Source organism: Melospiza melodia, chromosome W, assembly GCF_035770615.1.
Source record: "Melospiza melodia melodia isolate bMelMel2 chromosome W, bMelMel2.pri, whole genome shotgun sequence".
Taxonomy (NCBI): Eukaryota; Metazoa; Chordata; class Aves; order Passeriformes; family Passerellidae; genus Melospiza; species Melospiza melodia.
The window spans coordinates 6070433-6087719 of NC_086225.1; positions in this window are offsets into that span (position 1 = coordinate 6070433).

A 17287-nucleotide genomic window follows, 5' to 3' on the forward strand; every position below is an offset into this window, starting at 1 on the left:
TCCATACCAGATGATGTAATGACCAGAATTAAAAGTTAAAAGGAAGGGAGAGGGGCATTTTTAAGGTGTTTGTCTTCTGAAGTAACTGCTATGCATAGTAAAACCCTACTTCCAAGGAAGTGGCTGGACATCACCTGCTCATGGGAAGTAGAGAATAAATCCTTTTGTTTCCTTTACTTTGGCGTGCAGCCTTTGTTTATCTTCATTAAACTGCCTTTATCTCAACCCAGAGGTTTCACCATCTTATTTTCTCCCCATCCAGCAGAGGAAGGAAAGTGAGAGAGTACCTTGGTGAGCACCTGGCTGTCAGTGAAGGCCATCCCACCACAGAGGGTGTTAGTCTGTGCATGATTTAGAACTGTAACAGAAAACGCTTTTGTCTGGTGAGAGGTTTCATTTCTTTAGACTTGCTTCCATTTGGCTGGACATCCAGCAAGGTTTATTATTCTTCAGTTATTAGCTATAGAGTAAAATAGTTCAGTTAGAAGGAACCTACAACAGTCCTCGAGTCCAACTGCCTGACCACTTCAGGACTGTCAAAAAGTTAAAGCATGTTCTTAAGGGCTTTGTCCAAATGCCTCTTAAACGCTGACACACATGGGGCATTGACCACCTCTCTGGGAAGCCTGTTCTGGTGCTTGACAACCCTCTTGGCAAATAAAGGCTTTTTAATGTCGTCTGAACCAGGTGCAGTTTGAACCATTCACACACATCTTGTCACTGGATACCAGACAGCAGAGCTCAGCACCTGTCTCTGCTTCCTCTGCTTCTCTTCAGGAAGCTGCAGAGAGCCGTGAGGTCACCCCTCAGCCTCCTTTTCTCCAAACTAGACAAACCCAGAGCCCTCAGCACCTCCTCATAGGACATTCCTTTCAGCCCTTTCACCAGCTTTGTTGCCCTCCTCTGGATGTATTCAAGCACCTTCACATCCTTTTAAAATTATACAGCCCAGAACTGCACACAGTACTCAAGGATGGGCCAAAGCACTGCTAGTTACAGAGGCAATAATCACCTCATTTGACCAGCTGGTTATACTACATTTAATGCACCACAGAACATGGTTTACCCACTTGGCTACCAGGGCTCACTGCTGACTCCAATTGGGCCTGCTGTCAATCAGCACCCCCAGATCCCTTTCTGCAGGGCTGCTCTCCAGCCATTCGTCTCCCAATCTATACTTGTGCCTGGTGTTTCTCTGTCCCAGGTGCAGAAGCCAGCATTTGTTCTCATTAAATTTAATGCCACTGATGATTGCGCAATGCTCCAGTCTATCTAGATCCCCCTGCAAGGCCTCTGATGCCTGGTAAGAGGCACTAGCACACTTGCTAATGGTGCATTCAACTAACTCCTGCATCCAGATTGTGGGATCTCAGCACCTCAGGACTGATGTGCAGAGTGACCGAGACCACCCTTGGGGGGCTCGGAGGTCCTGGAATGTTGCCAGAAGTGTCTGGTGGCTGGACTTTGATCCTACACGGGAGACGACACCTGTATGAGGATGGGAGGATTTCACTGGGGTAAATGGTGAAGGGATAAGTTAATTAGAGTGTGAAACACAGAGTTTAAGATTTCTGTACAGGAGGGTCTAAAGAAGTAAGATGGAGGAATTGGGGCGTGTCCTGTCCTCCTTCTTCTTCTTCTTGGCCTCCATCTTCTGTGGTGATGTTGGCACTTTGGGATTGGTTATTACTAAAGGTGTACTGGTCAATAAGGGTAAAAGGTATTGGGGGAAATAGGTAAATATTGTATACGTAGTTTTGAGTATAAAGATAAGTGACCGCCCCGGGGGCTCTCAGTGTGCTCATGGCTGGCGTGCTGTGCAGACCTCTGTCGGGCCGAGAGAAAATCTTTTAGATAAATAACTAATAAACACTGAAGACCGAGAAAAAACCTGAAGCCTCTTTTCGTCCTTTGGAGCGCGGGCTGCCCAAGGCCATCCCGAGCCTTCCCGGGTCATTAAAACAGCCGAGAAAGAAACCGACACAGATAATTGATAAATATATTGAACAGAACTGAGCTTAGAATTGAGCTCTGAGGAATGCTGCTGGTGGCCAGTCACCAGCCATATGTAGCCCCATTCATTACAGCCATTTGAGCCCCGCCCTTCAGTCAGTTCTTCACTCAGTGCTGTGTGTACCTGCTCATACCACAGTTGGACAACTTCTCCAGAAAGATGCTGCAAGGGTCAGTATCCAAATCCTTCCAAAAGTCAGAAAAACTGCATCTACCACCTTCCCTTCATTCTACTAGGCAGGTGACTTTATTGTAGAAGGATATTAGATTAGATAGACAGGGTTTTCCTTTTGTGAACCCATGTTAACTGTGCCTGATGACTGCATTGTCCTTTACATGTCTTTCAATAGCACCCAGTATGATATTTTCCATCATTTTTCCAGGTACTGGGGTTAGCTTAATAGGTCTGTAGTTTCCTGGGTCTTCCCTCAAGCCCTTTTTGTAAATTGGAATAATGCTGGCTAGCTTCTAGTCAGCAGAGACCTTCCCAGACTCCAAAGACCTTTGGTCAGGGTCCTGCTGATCAAGAGGGGTCTTGCTGTAACATCTACTAGCTCTTTCAGTACTCTGGGATGAATCCTATCTGGCCTTATGGACTTATGAACACTCAACTGATACAGTTGGTACATTTTCAGTGTGCACAAATGGAAAGTCACTGTTCCTGCAGTTTTGGTCCTCCAACTCAGAGGACTGGGCAGCCCAAGATCTATGAATATTATTAAAGACTTATCATTAAATATATTCACTCTCAAATTGTAAAATAAGGCAGTGACTAGACCAAAGATGTGGTAAGATTCCAAATAAATTAGGCTGGCCCAACCAGCTTGAGGATTAGCCTAATCCTTCCAGATAGCAATTTGGCCACAGTGATACATGTGTTTATAACCCAGTAACTTGTTTCTTGTTGAATGAAGGTAACATCCTAAGAAAGCAACAGTTAGTTGTAATAATATCATCTTAAAGCACCAGTTAGGAATATTAAAGGATAAAGGGTTTCCAGTCTAGGACCATTACTGTGATTTCACACTTCAAAAAATATAATTTTTTAGGTCATATCAGAAGGAGAATCTTCACAGAAGTTGAGTATGGAGCACTTACAGATAGTGTGGTAGATAGGGAAAGGCGCTCTGGAAGATCTCGCGATGTCACGGAAAGGCAGGACCCCCTGTTCCTCTAAGATAAGAGATTACCCTAGGGGTGTGGCCCCACTAACAGTAGTGCTAGTAACTTTCCATTCCTTACCCAGTACTTTTCCATTCCTTACTAACCATAGATAAGAAGGACAAACCCCCTTTTGACGTAGACAACCCCTTAGACTATAAAACACCACGAGAAGAAGTAATAAAGGCCTTTAGACTGTCCACCATATTGGTGTCTGCATGTGTCATTGGCCCGAGCGACCCTAGATAGTTTGGGTCGCCGTGCTGATCCTCAGAACCAGGTCGCCTGCCTTGATCCAGAAAGCAACAAGATAGAACATAAATATAACATTTATAAAAAAATATAACCCCATTTCTTAATATCTTTTGTGTAGGATGCATCACAAGCTGATTTGTTATATACCCTGCACCAGCACCAATCCCATGAGCGGTTGTATGAGGTGTCAGCCCTGCCTTGGAACCACCCCTCTGCCCAGCTATGCTGCCCAAAGTTGGCCTCTGAGCACTTGCATTCCAGGATGGCTACAAGACAATGCTGTAGCTTTTTATCTCATCACCAGGGGAACACTCCCTTACAGGGAGTTCTGTCTCTGGCATTCCTGCTTCCAGACAGTTCAACCCCTTCTGCATTAGGGCCTTCTTGCCCTCCATGGCAGATCTTTTCTTGGTCACAGATTATCACTACCAAACAGTTACTATTTCACTTTCCCCTTCACTTGCTATAATAATCTCAAACATTTACATTTAGAATGAAATCATAGTAACTGTTAAGTCACGATGGGGGGGGAGGGGGAAGTGGCGCAAGGGACAATGACCACTCACCCCCGGTGTTCATGTGGCAACAGAGATTTTATTTCCCAAGCCCTCCCTTATATAGTGCATTTGAATGACAGTCTGGATGCTCTAATTGGTTTGAACTCCACACCCCTTCAGGTTCTGGCCAGTGAGATGCCTGCAGCCTTGGGAGATATTTGATTGGACAAGACCCAAGACTCCTGTCAATCACGGTAATATCTCACCCTTCTTGTCTATAAAATTTTGTGAATTGCTCTCTGTCACCTATCTGCAAGGGCCCTTTGCAAACAGGGTGACAGAAAACAGCATGGGTCTAATTTGCACTGGAGCTGCAGCATTCACTTCCAGGACCTCTTAGGGGAGAATTCAGGCCACAGGCATTATGCTTATTGGTTACAAATTACAACTTATCTCTAAAAGCAGAAAGCTATTTAACCCTTAACCCATTTCACACTTAAAGAAAAACCCAAATATTAAAAAACAACCTGTAACCCATTTATCCCTTGGAGAAAAATCCAACTCCCAGAAAACAATCTGTAAACAGGAAAAGAGTTTGTAAACATGAAAAATAATTTGTAAACAAATCAAGTCCTTATATGAACTGTCCATGAGGTAGGTGATCATTTGTGATCTCATAGGGTTATTGTACTGTTATATGATTTATTGTAAAGCATGAGAACATCATACTACTTAAGACTCAAAAGAGGAGGATGTACCTTCAACCTTTTTTCTTTGTAAAATTAATAAAAATAGGAACAAAACATGGAATTTGAATACTATTACTTAGGGGGTTACTGAGGGGGTCTCTTTTTCCCTATGGGGACTTGAAAAAACATCTTCCAGATGAGGCTTTTTCATTTATCCCAATGGGAAAAGGGTTTAACTTATGCAAAGCTTCATCTAGGTTTACTAATATATTTTTTTTTTACCAGCCAGGTTCATGGTTTGATCAGGGCCATGAACTTGGTTGGGAGAGGTTTTCTGTATTTATATTTTAAAAACAAGCTTTTATTAATACCTAGTGCAAGAAGAATTTTTAACATAACAGTGCAAGCGATATACTTTTTTCCATTTGTTAGAAATTAGAAATTTTGTTATTGACTTTAATAGATGACTTTTAACTTTTAAAATTATGACAAGTGGCAGAATTTCAGTTAAAAAACTTTGCAAATGATATTTGCTTATGATAAACTGATGTTCTATGTGTACCTCAGTGGATATTCTTTGAATCTTACCCATTTGTCTTGAAGCAATGCAAGAATAATTACTAGGAGTACTAAGAAAAGACATGTTAATACACATACTAGGGTTTCTTTAAGACACAGTAGTACCTGCCTGAGACAGAAATGTAATATTTTCCAAATAACTTTAGCAGAACTAGCAATCACAGGCTAATCAATTTTGGTTTTAGCAAATGCAAACAAGAATAATAAATATTGTACTATTAACTCTAAGGCAGATTTTACAAACAGTTGTGCATTTTTGTAACTCTTGTGTGATAACCCTTCGATATTTTTACTCTTGGCATATGTTATTAGTTTATTAGAATCTTTGAAATATGAAAACCTTGATATATCAGGAGGCAAAGTGGTTGTGAGGCTCCTGAGAGGGGGAAAGCCAGTTTTTGTTTTTCTCCTCACCATTCATTTGCAGGGAAAAGCTGGCTTCTCGCTGGACTGGGTGAAAGGTTGGTTTGATTTCAGCTGTTGTGATGCAGTTATCCCATGTATCCGGCCCCATCTCTTCGGGCAGACTTGATTGTTTCTGCTCTTACGGCACGAAATCTTTGCATGCTTTTTTCCTCTGCCTTTAGCCGGACAGGCTCTTCGCAAGGGCTTTTCCCACGCTCCACTTCTGGGTTTGACGTGTGCAGGAACGCCAGGTGGTGACGTTCCCAGACTCGGCCTTGGGGGCAGGGTCGGAAATGAGGCCACTCCCACTAGAGGCACGGCTGTGTTCCACGGAGGCTGGCTTGGGTGCGGGGCCCTACCCCCTGACGCAGGCGGGATCGGGGGAGTAGGCACATCCCCCGATATAGGCTCAGCCAGGCTCCGTGAAGGCGTGGCTTTGGAGCCAGCCCACTCGGTCTCCGGAGGGGGCAGTCTTGGCGTTTCCATGGTGATGGGAAGTGCGGGCGGCCCCGTTGCAAATGGTGGGGGGGTGGTCTCAGCGGCCGCCACGTGGTCTGGTCCTCCACAACAGGGCGGCATGGTGTGCGCGCCTTGATTGGCAATATAGTGGCCCAAGTTGGCTGCATTGTGATTACAGCAGTCCGGAGTGGACACGGGGCATCTCGGAGCTGTCGGGGCTGCGGCGGCCGCCATCTCTCCAAGTGACCGGATTGCGCAATCGGCCCCTCCGCCTCCCGGGGGCAGTGCCGGCATTCGCGGCACGGGCAGCCCTCGGATTGTCTCATTTTTCTGAGATTCCCCCACTCCCCGGAGCTGTGCCGCTCCCCACAGTCGCTCTGCAGCAGTCAGCCAGAGTCCTACTGCTGCAGGGCACGTTTTCGCAGCGGCCAGGTCCCGCCGGCTCCCTGGGAAGTGCCGGCTCCCACGCGGGGTTGTACAAAGAAGCGGCTACGCTGCTGCCCTTGCCCTTTTGCCTCTCATATTCCAACTGTTTTAGCAAGTCCATAACTATTGACAAGGCTTTATAGCACCGATGGCTGTGTCCTCACCATTAGAGGCTGCAGCAAGTATATATTGTTCAACCTCCTCCAAAAAGGATAAATTTAAAGCAGTCTCTTCGGACACATTTAGTTCATGGCTCTCACACCATGTGAGCAGTTTGCAGAGCTCGTTTACTATAATTAATCTCTCTTTTTTTAAATTAAGCAAATCCATACCTTTAAGGTGGAGTTTTCTAGTGTTGTAGTCCAGGATCCCATGGTCTCGATAATGATTCTAGTCCACAAAAACAGTTTGAAGCCACATAGCACTTTCCTCTGTCTTCCGAGGTGATTTTTTGCTGCAGTTTTCCACTGCCTGTGGTAGATTCACCACAATTCCGCTGTCTACCCAGCAAAGTCCCAGATGTACATCGTGCTGGCTCTCCCGCCATTCTGGCTATCATGCCGCTTCCCAGTATTTATGCTGTCTATATCCTGATTCTGGACCGATTTCTGGCTTTTACGCCGTTCCGGCTATTACGCTGTCTGTCTCCTTTGTGTCTGATCACTTCATGGGTCACCAAGTATTAAGTCACGGTGGCGGGGGGGAAGGCGGCACAGGAGACAATGACCACTCACCCCGGTGTTCATGTGGCAACAGAGATTTTATCTCCCAAGCCCTCCCTTATACAGTGCATTTGAAAGACTCGGTCTGGATGCTCTCATTGGTTTGAACTCCTTGTCCCTTCAGGTTCTGGCCAGTGAGATGCCTGCAGCCTTGGGAGATATTTGATTGGGCAAGACCCCTGTCCATCACGGTAACACGTAACTTTAAGCTTTTCTTTATAGGTACAGTGATTTACAGTACAGTGGGTTTGAGTTAACTGATGTCAAGCAAACTTAAATGTGCTTACCTGTGAGGAAAGGGCAAAAAGGACTTTAATAAGTAAATACTAATATTTATTTCTAACCCAATTCTATTCACTATCATCCTAGAAGGAACAGAGTGCTAGAAATAATGTCAGCAAACTGAAGATTAAGGGCAGTGTCCTGGTTTAGGGCAAATTTGGGAGAAAACCTCTGAAGGGGTTCCTCTAGAAAGCGGATTCAAGCGGCCCCTCCCCCAACTGGCTTGGGAAAATATTTCCTTGGAGAAAAGTGGAAAAAACCTGTTCATTTAACAGGCAAATAATTCACCAGCCAAAACAAAACAAAACAAAAAAAAAAACAAAAAAAAAAAAAAAAAAAAAAAAGGAACACTGTTAAACAATAAAATCTCTTACCAATCTGAAGAGATGATAAACTCAGAAAGTCCTTCTCGTGGGTTGCAGCTCAGCTCACCCAGTCTGTTATCAGTCCCTCTGGGGCTGGAAATACCATGGACCAGGCCCGGCCCAGTGGGCCACAGGTGTGAGCTCCCAGTGCTCTTCTGGGTTTTCAGTCCAGAGCAGGTTTAAACAGTTCCAAGAAAAAGAAAAAACACAGTCCAGGGAATTTCGCTGCCTCAGCTAGCTAAAAACTAACTAAAAAGCAAAGGAGAGCTCTCTCTCGCTGTCCATGCTGCAGACAACACAGTCCAGGGGAAGGATGCAGGGAAGAAAGTGCAGTTTCTGATAACAAACTCCGCGCTTCTTCTTTCCCCCCCTTCACTCTTGTAACCATTCTTAAAGGTGCAAAACTTATTTCTGGGTTAAACAGATGAATGGGGATACAAGCATCATAAAGTCACCCCAGGACAGGGCAGCCTGACATCACAACCCTTTTAATGCAACATAGAGGGGTAGAAATTTACTACAGTTCTGCTTTTCATATAAATGTATATGTAGCAGATTTTTGTACCAGTGTATCACTTTTTAACCTTTTGTCCACAAGGAATGTTTCCCTGTTCATGTAATGTTTTCTGACAGTGTTATATACATAATACACTTTATCTCTGTAGCTAGTTAGTAGAAACCAGGAGCCACAACCCAAAAAGCAAGAATAGAATAACACCATAAATCTGACCAAACAAGGAGATAGCACAGTAACAAGCTGGTAATAAAGCCAAATATTCCAGCCTGAATTGCTGCTAGTAGAGTCCAAGGTAAAGAAGCAAAAAAGGCTTTTGCATAATATCTATAGATGTTTAATTCAGCCGCGTGGTGAGATGTTCTCCTCTCAGACACACACTCCTCCCAAGGTCCCCCTCTCTCCCCCAGGGGCCTCCTGGCTGACCCTGGTCTCCGGGCAGTATAAAGGTGAGGCCCAATCGGGGAAAAGGGAGGGAGAGCCTCAGGAACACCTATGTTCAGGCATAGCAACAGGGAAAGGAGCCAATGAGGTGTAACTTAGGAGAAGCCCCTCCAGGGCCTCCACAACTCCCCATTTTTTATATTATTAAGAAAGCTTTTCTGAAGGATCAACTCAATTAACAAAAAATGACAAAAACAATCAAAAGTGTCTATAAGACAATTTTCAAAATGCAAACAATTCTGAGTCTCCAATGTCCAAACAGATTTTCTGGAGTGTCTTAGAGCTGGCAAGAGGGATGTGGGGTTTTCTTAGCACGGTTTTTCAGGAAACTGAGTCAGGAGAAGGTTTCTTCAGCAGGGGCTGTTTCTCTGTCTCCTGTGGTGAAGTGGTCGGCTGTGATAGACTCTGCACAAGGTAGTGTAGGTGGTGGTGTGCCTGTTGGAAACTCCAAATAGAAATCATTACTTTAAGAAAAAGATGGTTACTTTAGGGAAACTTTCCTTTCTTTCCTTCCTAATCACGCTCACTCTGGTATTATAAAGGAACTCTGGGGAAAGGGATTAGTGGTGGGAGACCATGGGAAAAGAGAAAGGGTGGTAGGAATTTGTGGGAACATAAAAAAGGGGCAATAGGACAATGGAAAGGAAAAAGGGAAAGTGGGAGGGGGGCAGGAAGGCCACAGGAATCGGGAAAGGGTATTAGAAGAAGTGGGACTTATCAGACTAAAAGGTTCTTTCATTATCGACATGGGCTTTTGGATGCAGCACAGCTTGCCAGTGTTCTGTGCTCTTCTTGCTTTTAGTCTGTTGCTGGGGCTTGATGGCTGTTGGGTTCGGGTTCTATTTCTTTGGTAGGTGTGTGGAGGACTTCTGTGATGTGGATAATATTTTGCAGGTTTGTAGTCTGGTGCATGTTTACTACCTTGCACTGGAACTTCACCAGGTCCTGTCACATCGGCTGCTTGGGGGCATTTTCTTCCTTGTATTCTATTAAATTCCACAATTTCTCCATCTCCTAGACTGCGGAGGTATTTCCTGGGGTTATATTTTTTTATAGCAGTCTGATGAACAAACACATCTTTGTTATCATGCCGGGTTATGAAACCGTATTTGTTTTTTACAATGAACCATTTTACTGTCCCCAAAACGTTCATGGCAAGGATTTTTTTACCTTTGCCAGTGGGTTTGTGTTGGTGTTTCTGGATGCATTGCTGGTGCTGGTGCGCTGCCGTGCAAAGTTGGTTCTGCTCCTGGCGCTGGCAGCCGTGCTTAGGCTTGGTCCCCTCCCGGGGGGTCTGTCTCAACTGGTGCCTGTGGGTACTGCCAGTGCGGGGCTCTCAGAGCAGCAACCGTGGTCAGGGGGCAGCGGTTTTCCTGCCAGGACTGTGGTTCTGAGCCATCCCTCAGCGGGGCTGTCCACCTGACTCGCGACAGCGGTGCCCCAGGTCCACCAGTTTCACTCGCCTGCCCTCGGCCCTCATGCAGCAGGTTGCCGCGGGGCGGGCTGGACAGCGCATATCAGCTGGCTCGCTCTGGCCTTGCTGACCGCCAGTGTGGTGGCTGTGGATTTTCCACGGGGGGGGGGGGCCGTTGGGGGGGACAGAGTGGCAGCAGCCCTGTGCGAGGGGATACGGCTCTTGCCACCCCCACCACGTCTTGCGGTGCTATGGCAACCGAGGTAAGCACGTCCGTCAGAGAAGGCGTGGGGAGCAGAGGGCAGAAGGGGAGACCCTGCAGCCCTTGCCATGTGGTCTCCACCATCTTGGGCAGCAGGAGTACAGACAGGAGAACTTGGGAGAGTCTTTCCTTGCAACAGAGGAGGGGGTGCAGGGACACGAAGAGGGGAACACGGAGGAGGGGTTTTCAGCTGGTGTTCATCTTCAAGACTGAGAACGCATTTCATCATCATACTAAATAAAAGACGGAATTCTGTGTTAGTTTTTGACCTTTTCCAAAATACTTCCAAGAATTCATCGGTGTAATATATGTTAGAAATAATTCATGCTATCAAAGAATGTCTTTTATAAAGATTGTGAAACCCAAACGAGTCTCTGACCACAAGCAGCCCGAGAGGCGGATGTCTATTCAAACTCCAAAATTCCTGGAGTCGGGCTAGATAACAATTGGCACTTTAGCCCAAGAATAGACGCACCCAACGCGATAATCACCGGTATCTCAAGTCATCAGAAACCACCTAAGAGCGATCATCACCCTGTGGATAACATCAATCAAGATAGCCAAAGTCGTCAGGAAGATACATGTGAATACATGACTTCCTGGGATTCGATCAACGCTGGCTATCAACCAGGAGACGGCCTTTGTCCACAGTGAAAGAACCAACTATGAATGTGAAGAGTTACAAAAGAAATTGGGACTCCTTCGCCTTGGGCGCAATAAACTGTATAAAACCTCATTGCTAGAAGTGACTCCTTTGAACTTGTGGGGATTCGATGTGATAGGAGTCAGATCCAGGTTCACCCAGTGCCGATCCCGGGCTCAACACTGTCTCTTTGGCTGTGGTGGTTTTGAGGACCGTATTTTGGTTGCGCAAAAAGAGAAATAAATCTTTAAGCATTTTTTTATAATATGGCTTTTCGATTGATCATTCATAACAATTCTGGTGACCCTGACGTGACTTGAATTTCGGGTTCGGAGACCCCTTTCCAGTCAGAAGGCGCCCCACTGATTTCAGCGGTCTGACGGGATTGGGAGTTCGCAAAACCAGTCAAACACCGAACTGAAGCCAGAACCACAGCCAAAGAGGGATAATAACGGGCCCAGCTCTTGGAAACTCAGAACGATCTGAAGAGGGATCTCTGAGGCTGCAGTGCTTTTTTTTCTTTTTCACTCAGAAAATCAGTGCGCACAAAGAATCCATGTGGGAAAGGAACCGTGAGTACTGCATGGTTGAGTGGAGTGTGATCAAGCATGTGTGTGAGACGTGATTCTATCATGAAGTGAGTGTGGACCCCACAATTGCAGTTCCACTCTCCCGCAAGGGACGTGGTCGGTCAAGGGGGAAGTGAGCACTTTTTCTTATCACATGTGAGACCTGGGACTTGTAGGGAGTTCAGGGAATTGATCACGATTGGGTTGGGAAGGGGAAAAGACGTTCCCAGAATATTTCGGTAGCCGGTCTGCCTTCTGATCCGGAGAATTAGGTAAGAGAGCTCGAAACCAGTCAAAAGACCCACGGAACGGTTCTCCGCGTGGCTGAATAGACTGGTGGTGTTATGCAAACTTAAGAAATCGACATCAGACAGAGACTTGGGACTCATGTCGAGCATCCCAGCCGAAGGAGCCAAGGTGAGAAAATTGGCGAATGGGTTTTTTGGGAAAATGGAGTTGAGAAAAAGTAAGTTCCAGAAAAAGCCCCAAGAAAAACCTCACCAAGATCCTGGGACTGTTCTGCCTGAAATCCCCAGGGAAAGCCCATTGGGATGGATGTTAGAACACTGGGATGACAGCCCCAGGAGAGTGGGAAAGTCCAAGGAAAAGATGATACAGTTTTGCATGGAAAAGTGGGGGGGAAAGGAGATCGCGAAATACGTGGTTTGGCCAGTGTTCGGCACTTTCGAGATGTGGACGTGTGAATCCCTGTATGACCACATAGTTGATCACCGTGTTGAAGTGAGGGGAGAACGACCATCCTGTGATGCATCGAACTCGATTTATTGATCGATCAGTCAGCTTAAATAATAGTGTTAACGAACTTCATGCATATTCCAAAATACAGGTTTATGATAGGCTAACAGAGAAAACTCTAACCACACCTTTTGTTTTACTACACCGTTGATTGTTTACACAAAACAAAACCAGTGTTCTCACTGTGATATGAACGGTTCTCAAAACTTCCACATCTGTTCTCAGGGTGCCATCTTTTCCCAGAGAGAGTGTTACACTTGTTATGGGAAGACTGCCTGAGAACTTTATTGTTTATACAATGATGCCTGAAAGAGTGTAATTGTTTATAGAAGTCAGGCTGGGAACTGCTTTGGAACTGCTTTGCAACTACCTTTTACTTTTCTCTCAATTGTATGCCTTCATGGCCTTTTCTTTAAGCCATGCTTGAACTAAACTCCCGACATTTCCCCCGCTTTTTTTTTCTTTAAGAGAAAGGAGTTTAGTTTGCCAGGTTTTCTCTATCGTCCTACTAACCATCTTTTGAATACAGCTACAGAAACAAGGTAATAAAAGTAAAAGCAATAAGAGTACCCTTAATATCCCTATAGCATATATTACAAGGTTTCTTAGCCATAGTCTCAATCTGAAACTTTTCAGCTACTCATCAATACTTAATCTTTCTTCTTCCTTAAGTTTGTTGAATCCTAGCCGTAGCTCTTTTAACTTAGCATGAATAGATACAGAATGATCAGATAAGTTCATGCAACACATCCCTTCAAACTCCTCACACCCATGGCCTTGTGCTAATAGTAAGAAATTCTATGGCAGCTCTATTTTGCAGAACAGCGTGATTAACACTCTGTACATCTGAAGTTAACATATCTAATATCTGTGAAGTTTTATTCAGTTCACCCTTAGCCCAACACCCTATTTGTTTTGCTAGAGTCAATGCTTTGCTGGCAGCACCCCATGGTAGGAAAGCTGAAACCATCACTTGCTTAAATTTACTCCAGAACCACGGATCTCCTATTTGACTACAGTCTAAATTATGTAAGCTACGCTTTTGCCTGCTTATCTTATGGCTTAATTGCATTAGCACAGATATATTAGGGTGGAATAAAGATAACTTGCCTAAATAACAAGGTCCACCCTGAGGCTGGGCAGGTATACCATTCCAGGCTCTATCTCCGCAAATTAGAAATATACCCGTAGGTAATTTCTTAGGTGTTATGATGCTAGAGCCTTTACAATGATTGTAGAGTTGTTTAGACACTATGTTTGGCTTTAGAGCTGAATCCAGAGTAGCCCATGTTTGTTTATGTTGATTCATCTTTTGAGGATTAGAATAATCAAAGCTAAACCACCCACCGTCGGAAGTGCTGGTCATGCTAGCATTTGCACTTCCGAAAAGCTCCAACTCCTCAGGTGGAGAATGCAAAGGAATATTAAGTGATTGAATTAACAGGCATTGGCGGTAGCCGTCACTCTGACTGGCAGTATACCCTTTAGGCAATTTAATATTTACCATACTGCGCATACATAAGGCACGGTTATTAATAAAACTGCAGAATTCTTGAGGAGACCACACTGGAAGTCCTACCAAACATGTTCGAAAGGGGTTAGTAACTCCTCCAATGCTGAGACAAAGCGATGTCTGATTAATCTGCCAAGCAAGTGTTAACCATACATTATCTCTAGATTGACTAAAATGTGTTACCTTTAATTCTTCAGCTACCACTACACCAAGTAATATAATAAAAGTAAACCTCACTTTTCTGTTTTTACTTTGACCTTCTTTTTCTTATAACTGTTTTTAACCTTACTGTTCCTGAGACCTGAAGACCACACCTTTGTAACCTTCTAATGCAGTTATCTAATGCCTGATTGGGATCTCCTTTTATAGGCCCTACAACGGAATGTTGTGTTAAAGGCACCAGTTTTTTACACCTTACAGAGGTTATATATGATGCACTTTGAGCTTTAATCCTTTTCAAAATACACTGTACCTCCCACCGATAATAAGCCAAGATTTTCTGCTCATGCGATTCATAAAGATCTAAAGCTGAGGCAGTGTTTAGTCCTGTTTCATTCCGTAGTGCCCACTCCCAATTATGTTCCCAGTTATGTCTATAATTACAGGTATTACACCATAAATGAAAAAGTGACAACTGGTCCACCCAAAAAGTCCTGTCACAACCCCCACAACACAGTGCAACCCAAGCAGCACAATTGGGGCTGTGACATTCAAGACAGTTCTCTTTTGCCGGTCCTTTTATATAGAAAGATGATAATGATTCAATAATGTCTATCAGTTCTCTGGTCGTCCGGCAACGGCGTGTTATCCCAAAGGGTTAAACGCACCCCCAGCTGAGCCACAATGTCCGGCCTTATCAGGCATTGCAAGATAGGTGGTAATTGGACTAAGAAAAGACAGCTGTTAGCTGTTTTCATTCATGTGAACCTGGAGAGGAGGTGAACGGCAAGTCTGAAAACAATCCTTTTTTGTCCTTGAGATTTTCACATCCACCCCTTCCCCGGGCCTCTCAGAAAAGTTCAAAATCAGTTTTACAGTCTGTAATCCTTTAGTCATTTGGCTGAAATGGCATCAGCTGGGCGATTCTCAGTCCTTTGTTGATTTGGAGTGGTGAGAAAATAGTATACACTTAAAGCACTTACAATATTTAACTTAGCAGACTTATTTGTAAATTAACAGAACTTAACTGGCTTCAAAATTCTATGGGCTAGCTGTGTTACACTCTTTGCAACATAAGAATAGGCAGTTCTAATAATTAAATAGTATTTTCAGCTAGCAAGGTTTCTCTGAAGTTCACAACAACACTTTGCACACAAGCCATAAAATAAACGTCTATCGTAAAAGCATAAATCTATCTAACATCACTTAAACTTAATAGCACTTATACTTAAAATACTTAAACTTAAAATATTTAAACTTAATAGATCTTAACATTACTTAAACTTATCTTTACTTAAACTTAATAGATTTTTAAATCAACAGAACTTACATGTAAAATCTCTTAATTCTAATAAAACTTAACTATAACAAAACTTAACTGACTTTAAATAACAGACTTATTTGTAAATAATGTAAGATCAAACTTAACAGAAAATAAACTTAACAAACTTAACCTTAGTAGAACGGCACTTAATAAATAACTTAAACTACTTAATAACAGATAACTTACTATAAACATAAAATATAGCATTCACTATCACTCACCCACAGGCCTGACTCCAAAACACTAAATCAAAACAACCTTTCTCACGTTTCTGCTGCAGCGTTTATACCAAAAAGCACACTCATACAATCTCACTCATACAATCAATCCAACACATCCCAACATTTTTAAACTTTTCAAAATATAATTTTAGAGTCTGATGTTCCACTGACTGAACCATCCGGGCTTCTGATGTTAAAGTCTACGTTAATGCAGGTGATTTCAAGACAGCATAACCAATGCCGAGCCAAATCGGCCGAAATTTGACCCATGCATACAGTACGCTGATTCCTGTTTCATAGTCTCTGCCAGGAAGAACAAAAGTGCCTTTAACTTTCCTTGTTTACCATCACTTGTTTCTTAATTTCAACAGGGATCTTTTCCTTTTGTTGACAAAAGTTACATCCATTAGGCTGTTAGGTCTTAAACTGAAGCTTTTGTCGGCTGTGGGGGGAGGGAGAAACGCTCCCGCTGCAAAAAGCGCTCCAGTCCCGCGGCGCGTGTGTCGGAGCGGGCGAAACCCCCCCGCTGCGCTGGGCTCTTTGTTTACTCGCCGGCAGGCTGACTCTGCTGCAGGCACCGCTGCACCCGTGGCGGCTCCCCCCGCGGCGGCTTCGCTCTCTCCCGGGGCGGCGCGGCTCGGCTCCCGCGGCGGCGGCTCGGCTCTCCCCGCCGCTGCCTCCGCTCCCGCGTCGCTCGCCGCGGCTGCTCGCCATGGCGGAGCGCCCGTGCCGAGTTCGGAGTAGCACAGACTCGCAAGCTCCACGGGCTGCGGCCGCTGTCTTGCACTCAGAGAGATAGTAAAACAGTCCACCATATATCACTTGCCATGGCCTGCTTAGCTTCTTGGCAGTTTTACCACTCTCTAAAGCAGCCTCTGACAATAAATCACCGAATTCACGCAATTCCGTTAACTCGTAAACTGTGTGGGGATTCACGAAGACTCCCCATTCCAGACCATAAGCCAAAAGACCTTGCAATTCCTTCCGTAAGTCTATTCCCTTAATTTGCCTTTTTTGCAAAAACGTAATAAAAAGTTCATATGTGGCTTGCCTTTCCATACCTCTTTTAAGTGCGCACTTTTACCTAGCAGCGATTTCCAGGCATCGGCCACACGTATCAGCTGGACCCATCTAATATGGTCGCCAGGGCACGGCGCGTATCGGCGGCTTTTTCCCTCCGCTTTGGTTTCGCGCTTATTTGCCGCTCCCGCTGCTTCAGAGCCTGAACCAGTCCTCACTTCTCGTGGTGTTCGCAATCCCCGTGGTGGTCGCGATCGTCGTGTCCGCTATCACGTCCGGGTGGTCACCATTTGTTGAAGTGAGGGGAGAACGACCATCCTGTGATGCATCGAACTCGATTTATTGATCGATCAGTCAGCTTAAATAATAGTGTTAACGAACTTCATGCATATTCCAAAATACAGGTTTATGATAGGCTAACAGAGAAAACTCTAACCACACCTTTTGTTTTACTACATCGTTGATTGTTTACACAAAACAAAACCAGTGTTCTCACTGTGATATGAACGGTTCTCAAAACTTCCACATCTGTTCTCAGGGTGCCATCTTTTCCCAGAGAGAGTGTTACACTTGTTATGGGAAGACTGCCTGAGAA